The following is an 11,567-nucleotide window of genomic DNA, read 5'->3' as shown; positions in this document are numbered from 1 at the left end:
AGAGGGACATTTTGGACTGGTGAAGGGGAGTGTGAATGATGATCATCTCCAGTCAATTGCACTTGTAAGTAATATTAGGGTATTATCAGTGGCCATTTTGTGTCTGTCTGCTCAGTGGGCTGGCTTCTAGCTGAGGGGAAGGACAACGGAGAGAGGGCTTGTTCCACAGAATACAGTGCAACTCCAGAAGCAGAGAAGTCAAAGGGAAAACATTTCAGCACACACTTCCAGGGCCTAGCAAGCTGTGAGAGAAGGGGTTGTCCCTTTTTTTTTTTTTAGTAAGACGTCATTTAGGGTTGACAGAACAAGATGAGACTAGAGAAGAGAACAAAGAAAGTAAAAGGATAACCACAACTTTTCCTCCTGTCAGAAAGATCTCCTTCCAGAAGTTAGGAGAAAGGTCTACAATACTCAAGCAGTGATTTGTTTTTCCTAAAAAAAAAAAGTTTTTTTTTTTTTTTTTACAAACAGCAAAACTAAAAACAGATTTTTCTTCTCCATTTCCTTCTATTTGTTTTCTCTCCTTAGTTCTCCATATTTAACATTGACGTTCTAACCATTTATTTTTTCTTGTCTTTTTCATTTTTCATATTTTAATTTAAGAAAATAGTATAAAGTTAGTAACGGCCTCGAGCTATCGCCAGGAGGAGGAGAAACCGGTCTGATCCAGAGTCCTGCGTAGATGGGAGAGGTGAGGCTGCAGCCACACGCTGAGGTGAGGCTAGGGCTGCTCCTGGGCTGCTAGGATGATGTGTGTGTGTGGGGAAGAATGGAGGAGAGGGTGTGTGGGGAGATGGGGAGGAGAGAGGGGGAAGGTGCAGAGAAAAGGGAGGAGAAGAGAGACGTTCGGTTGGGGAGAGGAGAGAGAGAGGGCTACACACTGGTCAGGTAATCAGTCCATTGGTCTCTTTTCTCCATGTTTCTTTGTAAACTCCTCTGCGTTCTTAAAGAATTTTTTCCGGTCCTTTGAGTATTCTTCTGCTAGGTCTGCCCTCAGGGGGTGCTCTGGCTGGGGGTCGTTCACCAACGCAATCAGGGACTGAATTACTGCAGAATAGACAAACAGTCAGTCATGAATTACTGCAGAATAGATAAGACAAACAGCCAATCATGACATTGCAGAAACTGAATCAGTGCAGAATGAACAGATTATTTTTCTTTTTGACTAAAGTTACTACTTCAACTGAGAGTTAAACAAGTGAACTGACACACAAAGGAAAATGAGTCATTGAAGTAGAATACGTGACTGATTCATGTGTTCTCCTGTTACGTTCCTTTTCTCTTTCACTTCAGTCATTGATCAGGTTCTACTGTCCAGGGTCTGGGTATCATGCCATGGTATCACGCCATGGTATCATGCCAGTGTCTGGGTATCATGCCATGGTGTCACTCCCAGCGTCAGGGTATCATGCCATGGTATCACACCCAGCGTCAGGGTATCATGCCATGGTATCACACCCAGAGTCAGGCTATCATGCCATGGTATCACGCCCATGTCAGGGTATCATGCCCAGCGTCAGGGTATCATGCCAGTGTATCAAGCCCAGTGTCAGGGTATCATGCCAGTGTATCATGCCCAGTGTCAGGGTATCATGCCATGGTATCACGCCCAGTGTCAGGGTATCATGCCATGGTATCACGCCCAGTGTCAGGGTATCACGCCCAGCGTCATGGTATCAAGCCATGGTATCACGCCCATGTCAGGGTATCATGCCATGGTATCATGCCCAGTGTCAGGGTATCACGCCCAGCGTCATGGTATCAAGCCATGGTATCACACCCATGTCAGGGTATCATGCCCAGTGTCAGGGTATTCAAAGCCATTGTATCACGCCCATGTCAGGGTATCATGCCATGGTATCAACGCCCAGCGTCCCCCATGGTATCAAGCCATTGTATCACGCCAGTGTCAGCGTTATCATGCCATTGGTATCATGCCCAGTGTCAGGGTATCACGCCCAGGTGTCAGGGTATCATTGCCATGGTATCATGCCCAGTGTCAGGGTATTCATGTCAGGGTATCATGTCCAGGGTGTCATTGCCAGTGTATTCACGCCCAGTGTCAGGGTATCACGCCAGCGTCAGGGTATCACGCCAGTGTATCACATCAAGGTATCATGCCAGGTATGGTATCCTGTCAGGGTATCATGCCAGCGTCCAGTGTCAGCGGTATTACGGCCAGCGTCAGGGTATCATTGCCAGCGTGTCATGCCAGGGTAACATGTCAGGGTATCAATCATGGTAGGGTATCATGCCCAGTGTCAGGGTATTACGCCCAGCGTCAGGGTATCATGTCAGAGGGTAACATATCAGTGGTAGGGTATCATGCCAGCGGCAGGGTATCAATCAGTGGTTACGGTATCATTGCCAGCGTCAGGGTATCAATCAGTGGTAGGGTATCATGCCAGTGGTAGGGTATCAATGCCAGCGGTCAGGGTATCAATCAGTGGTACGGTATCAATCAGTGGTAGGGTTTCATGCAGTTGGGTAGGGTATCAATCCAGTGGTAGGGTATCAATCAGTTGGTAGGGTTATCAATCAGTGGTAGGGTATCAATCAGTGGTTAGGGTATCAATCGAGTGGTACGGTATCAATCAGTGCGTACGGTGTATCAATCAGTGGTACGGTTATCAATTCAGTGGTTAGAGTTATCAATACCAGTGTATAGAGTATCAATTCAGTGGTAGAGTATCAATCAGTTGTAGAGTATCAATCAGTGGTAGCGGTATCAATCAGTGGTACGGTACAGCCAGCGTTCAGGTATCAAATCAGTGGTAGGGTATCATGCCAGTGGGTTAGGATCAATCAGTGGTAGGGTATCAATCAGTGGTTAGGGTATCAATCGAGTTGGTAGGGTATCAATCAGTGGTACGGTATCAATCAGTTGGTTACGGTATCAATCACGTGTACGGTATCATGCCAGCGTCAGGGTATCAATCAGTGGTAGGGTATCAATCAGTGGTACAGTTTTAATGTCCGGTATCATGTCAGGGTCAGGGTCAGTGTATTGTGTCAGTTGTATCATTTCGGGTGGCAGGTAGTCTAGTGGTTAGAGCATTGGGCCAGTAACCAGCAGGTAGTCTCGTGGTTAGAGCGTTTGGGCCAGTAACCAGCAGGTAGTCTGTAGTGGTTAGAGCGTTTTGGGGCCAGTAACCAGCAGGTAGTCTAGTGGTTAGAGCGTTGGGCCAGTAACCAGCAGGTAGTCTAGTGGTTTAGAGCGTTGGGGCCAGTAAACCAGCAGGGTAGTTCTCGTGGTTAGAGCATTGGGCCAGTAACCAGCAGGTAGTCTTAGTGGTTAGAGCGTTGGGCCAGTAACCAGCAGGTAGGTCTAGTGGTTTTAGAGCATTGGGGCCAGTAACCAGCAGGTAGTCTAGTGGTTAGAGCATTGGGCCAGTAACCGGAAAGGTTGCTGGACCGAATCCCCTGAGCTGACAAGCGGTAAACATCAGGCAGGTAACCCACTGTTCCCCGGTTAGGCCGTCATTGTAAATAAGAATTTGTTCTTAACTGACTTGCCTATATAAAATAAAGGTAAACAAATATTAATAATAATAATGTAAGTATTGCAGGATAATTTACATTATATGCAAATTATAGAGTGGTGTGTGTTGTGTGAGCCCCACCTTGTCAGTTTTGGTAGCTGGTTTCCAGTTCTCTGCGCTAATGACAGGCAGACACACCTGTCCCTTCTCATCGATGTTGGGGTGGTAGATCTTCGTCTTGAACGTGATCTTGGGGGGCTTGAAGGGGTACTCGGCGGGGAAGATTAATTCAATCCTGAAAGCTCCCTGTCATAAGGAGCGTTGTCCTGGAGGAGTAATGTGTAGAAAATAAAAACATTGTTAGTTAGTGCAACAATGACCAAGGAGCATCTCTTATCACTGTGTTATGACATTTAATACATGTAACAGTCCTTCTAGAAACATAGAGATTTCGGTGATAATAGTCCCTTCTAGAACCAGAACATAGAGACTTCTGTGATGTAATAGTCCTTCTAGAGCCAGAAAATAGAGACTTCGGTGATGTAATAGTCCTTCTAGAACCAGAAACATAGAGACTTCGGTTGATGTAATAGTCCTTCTAGAACCAGAACATAGAGACTTCGGTGATGTAATAGTCCTTCTAGAACCAGAACATAGAGACTTCTGTGATGTAATAGTCCTTCTAGAGCAGAACATAGACTTATGTGATGTAATAGTCCTTCTAGAACCAGAACATAGAGACTTCTGCGATGTAATAGTCCTTCTAGAACCAGAACATAGACTTCTGTGATGTAATAGTCCTTCTAGAACCAGAATATAAGAGACTTCTGTGCTGTAATAGTCCTTCTAGAACCAGAACATTGAGACTTCTGTGATGTAAATATCCTTCTAGAACCAGAATATAGAGACTTCTGTGTGTAATAGTCCTTCTAGAACCAGAATAAGAGAGACTTCTGTGCTGTAATAGTCCTTCTAGAGCCAGAATATAGAGATTCTGTGCTGTAATAAGTCCTTCTAGAACCAAACATAGAGACTTCTGTGATGTAATAGTCCTTCTAGAACCAGAATATTAGAGACTTCTGTGATGTAATAGCCTTCAATGAGACATTAATACATGTAACAGTCCTTCTAGAATATAGAGACTTCTTGCTGTAATAGACCTTCTAGAACCAGAATATAGAGACTTCGGTGATGTAATAGTCCTTCCAGAACCAGAACATTGAGACTTCTGTGATGTAATAGTCCTTCTAGAACCAGACCATTGAGACTTCTGTGATGTAATAGTCCTTCTAGAACAGACCAATTGAACTTCTGTGATGTAATAGTCCTTCTAGAACCAGAATATAGAGGGACTTCGGTGACTGTAATAGTCCTTCCAAGAACCAGAACATTGAGGACTTCTGTGATGTAATAGTCCTTCTAGAACCAGACCATTGATGACTCTCGTTGATGTAATAGTCCTTCTAGAACCAGACCATTGAGACTTCTGTGATGTAATAGCCTTCATGAGAGAATTGTGAAGCCATGAATCAATGCTGAGAATAACAACACTTACAGGGACAATAAGACCTTGCCAGGTCAGTATGTTGGATTCATCCACTTGAATGTTCCGGAAGTTTTTCATTCCAGACTTGCGAATCTCTTCAAGTTCCTGAAAGAGGAGAGAGAGAAACATAATGATATGTTAAGGCCCCTCCAACGACTCTGTTGATGGTAATGTACAATCCTGCCAAGGATTGTGGCTGGGTAACCCTCCGAATTCGCTACAATGAATCTGATGTCATTCAAGTAATAGATAGAGCGATAGATAAAATAAATAGATAGATAAAATAGAGAGGTGGCTGCTTGTGAGGTATCTATGTCAGTCAATGACAGCTCATCTGGTATTGACATGTCTTGTAATTGTAAACAAAACTGAAACCCAGACAGACAATTGTGTGCTTCTCATGTTACTGTCTGGACAGACAACATACTAATAATGAATGTTTTGTTTGGTCCACAGAATTCAGTTAGATAGCGGCTGATTGTTTATTAGATTAACTATATAAAGTTTATTAACTTTATATTAACTTTATATCTAATAATAGTGTATGAGTTTAGGTTTTGTTTCCTGCTGCAAACCAAGATGACCTCATGAAATAATTGACTCATGTCACGGTGCAGTTTTCTACAATGACGTCGTGTATCTTGATAGCCAGCTATGGCTCTATCTAGCTAGCTATACAACTGGAGTGGTACCCAGGCGGTTACAAAACCCAAGATGATTGCATTTTCTGGGCAATTGATGTAATGCTTACTGTTTGCTAGTTAGCTAGCTAGGTAAGCTCTGGATAAGTCACATGTATAAACCGGGTAACTTGAATAATTGACTCATGTCGTGATGCAGTTTAGGACGATAATAAGATAGTGACTGAATTGTACTGAATGATGACCGAGCCCTTGATAACCCTTTAAACATTGGGACAGTGAGGTTGTGCTTGGTGTGAGTCACAAAATAAGCGAAACATCCTTTCCCATGTAGGTGAGGCAATTTGGGTAGCTACTAGCTAACGTTAGCTAACCTAAAGTAGCAATCGAGCAAACAGCGTAGACAGCGCTGTAACGGAAATAACTAACTACGCTGTAGTAGTAGCGCTGTAGGCATTGCAAGGTTGTGATAAACATAAATTGATCGGTTTCAATGTTATTTTTAACCCTTTAACACACAGGGACAATGAGGTTGTGCATCGTATGAGTCACAAATAAAGCGAAACATAATTTCTCCATTTAGTTAGTTGGGCGATTTGGGTAACTACTAGCTATCTACAGTAGCCATAAAAAAAACAGTGAAGACAGCTCCGTAACGGAAATAGCTAACTACGACAGTAGCCATCGCACGGTTGTGATACACAGAAATTGATCGGTGTAAATGTCGTTTGTACAGTTTCGGAGATTGGTGTCAATGCTACGCATGAGAAAGCAACGACGCAGACTAGCTTCCCTGCTGATCCCCAGAACCCGGTCTCTCAATCTTCTCTGGCCCTGCCGGTGCTTTCCTAACCTGTTTTATGCTTGCTGGCCTAGCTTGCGAAAGAGAGTGCCTTCTCGCCTTTAGCGGGACTTCAACACTTCTGAACCAAATACAATTTAGGACAACAATAAGATATCGTGACTGAGTCGTACTGAATAATGACCAAGCCCTTAGATAGACCATTCTGACTTTTTTTTTATTGATAGATATATGAAAATAGAGTTATCATGATATTTACCTTGTGTAGTCTCCTGCTCGCCGCCATCTTGCATCTACTGTGTGTTCCCAGAATACAACGCGGCGACTTGTCTTGGGGTCGCAGTTCCAAAAGGCAATAAAAAGTATGGGACACATGACCCCAAAAATATTTATTATCTTTATCGTGTGTTATATGACTCATTTTAGAATAATAAAGAGTCCAGTCCACTTATTTTTTTTTCTGTTTTTGATGGCAGATTTGTAAACATTCAAACCAACAAAGATTTTAGAAGCTACCAGAAATGTTTAATTTATTGTCTGGCTTATGCATTGATTACTCAAAAGCCTTGATTCTGAAAATACCCTTATTGTACACTGCAGTGTAGCCTATATAAACAGCTCAAAACTCTTCAGTTGGCTACTATACCAATTAAGCATATTCATTCACAGGACTTGTATTTATAGTATCAAATGAAAAAGGTGCGTCAGGTTCAGACATTGTTTATTTATTTAACTAGGCAAGTCAGTTAAGAACACATTCTTATTTACAATGACGGCCTAGGCACCGTGGGTTACCTAACCACTAGCTTACCTGCAGCCCCACATAATTAATTGTGTGTGTATGACATTTGAATGTGACAGACAAATACAGGCATCTCAAATTATGTTTATGGAAATAGGATATATTCAAAGTCATAATTTGTTTGAGATGGCTGTAGTTGTCCCGACTGTTCAACCCGTAGCGTAGTCTATGGACCGACCATTGTAAACTAGCCACTAGCGAGTGTTTTTGTCAATGAATGAAATATTTCCTTTCTACCCCTCTGAATAGAATAGAACAAGTCAAGTTCTCTTGTAAACAATAACTGTGTCGTGCTATCACAACCACCCGATGCTGTTCTTACTGTTTCCCCAGGCGCCGAAGACGTGAACGTCGATTATGGCAGCCCCCCACACCTCTCTGATTCAGAGGGGTTGTGTTAAATTTCAGTTGMATGCATTCAGTTGTACAACTGACTATGTATCCCCCTTTCCCTTAGTTTAAAAATCAAATCACTCAACAGACACCTCCATCCACTGTCTGTATATGTAGCAGAACACAACGAATGACCACTTGATATTCGCTGTAGTGTTTTAAAGTACAAGCGATAACTCCCTAAACTATATAGGAGCTGCTTTTCCAAGCCTGGTAGAATTAACCACTAGATGGCAGCAGTGGTCCCATAATACTGCAATAATAATTGTACTGGGGTCGTATGCTAAATTAAGATTCTACACCCCTCTCCCACTCCCTGTCGTGGATTTCAAGCATTTTGCTGTTGTAAGCAGTGTCTGAGGGAGTGCGCCAGTGCATACTTTGGGAGAGGGTTGCGAATTAAGATGCACCCAGTGTGTGAAGTATGGACTTTTTTGCCTCCCCTTTGCAAGCCACAAAAAAATACTGACCTCAATGTTGGTGCAAAGGCGGCAGGGGTATAAAGTACTTAAGTAAAAATACTTTCAAGTACTACTTAAGTAGTTTTTTGGGGGTATCTGTACTTCATTTTACTATTTTTATTTTTGACAACTTTTGCTTTTACTTCCCTACATTCCTAAAGAAAATAATGTACTTTTTACTCCATACATTTTCCCTGACACCTAAAAGTACTTACATTTTGAATGCTTAGCATGACAGGCAAATGGTCTAATTCACACACTTATCAAGAGAACATCCCTGGTCATCTACTGCCTCTGATCTGGAGGACTCACTAAACACAAATGCTTCATTTGTAAATTATGTCTGAGTGTTGGAGTGTTCCCCTGGATATCCATAAAAAAAATTTAAAACAAGAAAATGGTGCCGTCTGGTTTGCTTAATATAAGGAATTTTGAATTACTTTTACTTTTGATACTTAAGTACATTTAAAAACAAATACCTTTAGACTTTTACTCAAATAGTATTTTACTGTGTGACTTTCACTTTAACTTGAGGAACTTTCTATTATGGTATCTTTACTTTTACTCAAGTATGACAATTGGGTACTTTCTCCACCACTGATAGGCAGTGCTGACAATTATATGATCACAGGTTTACACAAGACAAAACAGTACTCTTCTCCTTTGCCCTGCAGCGATATCATAAACGTGTCATCACTCATCAGATTCATCATACAAAGCCTTACGCATGTTGAATAAAAAGGTTTTCTGTTGTGTATAATATAATAATAGTATTATACATTTTGTTTTTGAACATGTTTTTTCTCTTATCATGACAGTGGCATATAAACAGCCTTCACTGAAGACCACCAATAGGATCACGATACGATAAACAATAGTAACAAATTGTTTGCTTTGTGATGGGATGCCAGTTGGCTCCAGTTGATATTTTCTCTTTCCCATCACTTAGCATTCCTCGGCTGGGACTAGCCCGAGCATGATGAGCAGCAGATGACTGTAAGTGTACCAGTAAAAAAACAGACATAAACAATGATAGAAAACAAGAGTGATTTCTACATAAAAACGCCAGAGAGACTTCACCTCTCTGTCTCCATCTTAATTCATCAGCCATGTCTGCCTCTGAGACTCAATAATTCCATTCAAAATGGCCGTGTCATTTTACGCTGCATAAGAATGGCCCTTCCTGGGACAATAAAGATCGATTGATTGAGCCACAATTGCTAATTTCCTGATATTCTACACATTTTGCCAKAGGTTGGAGGCAAATGTTTTTAATATGATAAGTGATGATCTATGGGCCCCATCCCGGTCAGTAATTTGACCATGCTTGCTACAAGTTTAGATATCATGGTAGCTGACATGGGCAAATTGAGTGACTGTTGATGCACAACCAAATTTCGAAATGATATATTTAATTTTTCTAACTCAAGAGTAAATTGATACCCCGACTGAGTTTCTAAAAACAAAACAAAAGGGGTGCCCCGGGCCGCCAGTTGCCCACCACTGTCCTAGATAAATTATTTCATCATCGAGCCAATCTCAGAATTCTACAGAAGAGAGAGAGAGAGAGAGAGAGTACACTTTCTAAGTCAAAGAGGCTGCAGTGAGAGGAATAGAACCAGAATGGCTGTAATGGTGTCATGTTTTGTCATTGATTATCATGTCTTGTCCCTGTGCTTCCCTCTGCTGGTCTTATTAGGTTCTTTCTCTTTCTCTCTCTCTCTCCTCCTCCCTCTCTCCCTCTCCCGCTCTCTCTCTCTCTATCGTTCCGTTCCTGCTCCCAGCTGTTTCTCATTCTCCTAACGACCTCATTTACTCTTTCACACCTGTCCCCTATTTTGCCCTCTGATTAGAGTTCCTATTTCTCCCTCTGTTTTCCGCTTCTGTCCTTGTCGGATTCTTGTTTGATGTTTGCTGTTCCTGTGTCCTTGTTCCGCCCTGTCGTGTTCTTTGCCTTCTTCAGATGCTGCGTGTGAGCAGGTGTCTATGTCAGCTACGGCCAGTGCCTTCCCGAAGCGACCTGCAGTCTGTGGTCGCGTCTCCAGTCGTTCCTCTCTATTGACGAGAGGATTTCAGTTTCCTGTTTTGGATTTACCTTTGATTATATCCAGGAGAATCATTATTTGTTTAATACTGGAATAAAGACTCTGTTACTATTACGTCGCTTTTGGGTCCTCATTCACCAGCATAACAAATGGATTCTAATTCTAGATTTCACATCATGTTTTTGAGCCAGGTCTGGTTTCTGTGTCTGTTGATGCCAGTAAGGGGTGATAACAGACTCTCTACTTCCATAAACAGTGGGCATGTCTGGCATACTGATAAGATACCAAGACACAAGATCAATCTGATGCCCTCATTGCCACCGGAGGGGATTTCTGCACAGAGACTGGCTGTGTGTTTGTGACCATGCATGCGTGTGATGTTTGTTTCTTTGGATGTTTATGGTTGTCGTTTTACATAAAAGAGGACAATGAGAATTTCCCTTGGCCTTGTTTAGAGAGTAATTTTAGACTGAAGTAGTTAGCGATTCCCACCATAAAACAGTCAGAGGGGAATTTGAAGTGGCTCGGCTCAGGGTTGTGACCTATTAGAATTGAATGTGGTGAATGTGCTGTCAATACAGGGGGTAAAAACATTGGCAGACAGACAGACAGACAGACAGGCAGGCAGGCAGGCAGGCAGGCAGGCCAGCAGCAGCGCAGCAGGTAGGAGGGGGGGGGGGAAAAAAACAAAAGAAACCCCAGACAAGACAGACAGACAGGACAGACAGTAGAGTCTTGATGGTTCCAAACTTCTTCCATTTAAGAATGAAAGAGCCACTGTGTTCTTGAGGACGCTCAATAACTGCAGAAGTGTTCTGGTACCCTTCCCCAGAGCTGTGCCTCACACAATCCGTCTAGGAGATCTACGGACAATTCCTTTGACCTCATGCTTGGTTTGCTCTGACATGCACTGTCAACTGTAGGCCTTTATATAGACCAGTTGTGTGCCTTTACAAATCATGTCCAATCAATTGAATGGAAAAAGTAAAGGGGCGAATACTTTCCCGAATGCACTGTATACGAGAGAGTGGAAATTCTGCCCAGAGAAGAGCACCACAACAAGAAGCACCATGAATACCACTGACCTAGAAAAGCCCAGGCTTTTCTGGTGGAGAACAACTGTACCTGGTCTCAGGAAGGCAGTATCCTCTACATCACATAGTCAGAGTCAAGGCCCGCGGGCCAACATCCGCCCGCGAGAAGTTTTTTACGGCCCCTGGGATGATCTTGATTTATTATTAGAACCGGCCCGCAGACCGCAGCAAGCCGCAAGCCCGCAGATCTTTTACACGCACCAATACTACATTTCCCACAATGCAACGGTGACGCACCGAGCAGTAGGCTGCTTCATTTCAATATTTATTGGCACAAGCAGTCGTCAGCATCACAGTAAAA

General features: G+C 42.7%; 1 pseudogene; it reads right to left on the bottom strand.

Annotated features, from left to right (window-relative positions):
* Positions 1 to 253: 253 nt before the first annotated feature.
* Positions 254 to 6,832, bottom strand: LOC112069780 (ubiquitin-conjugating enzyme E2 L3-like; annotated as a pseudogene).
* Positions 6,833 to 11,567: the final 4,735 nt, after the last annotated feature.

This window comes from Salvelinus sp. IW2-2015, unplaced genomic scaffold, assembly GCF_002910315.2.
Source record: "Salvelinus sp. IW2-2015 unplaced genomic scaffold, ASM291031v2 Un_scaffold1117, whole genome shotgun sequence".
Lineage (NCBI taxonomy): Eukaryota > Metazoa > Chordata > Actinopteri > Salmoniformes > Salmonidae > Salvelinus > Salvelinus sp. IW2-2015.
This window is presented reverse-complemented; position numbering and strand designations above follow the sequence as displayed.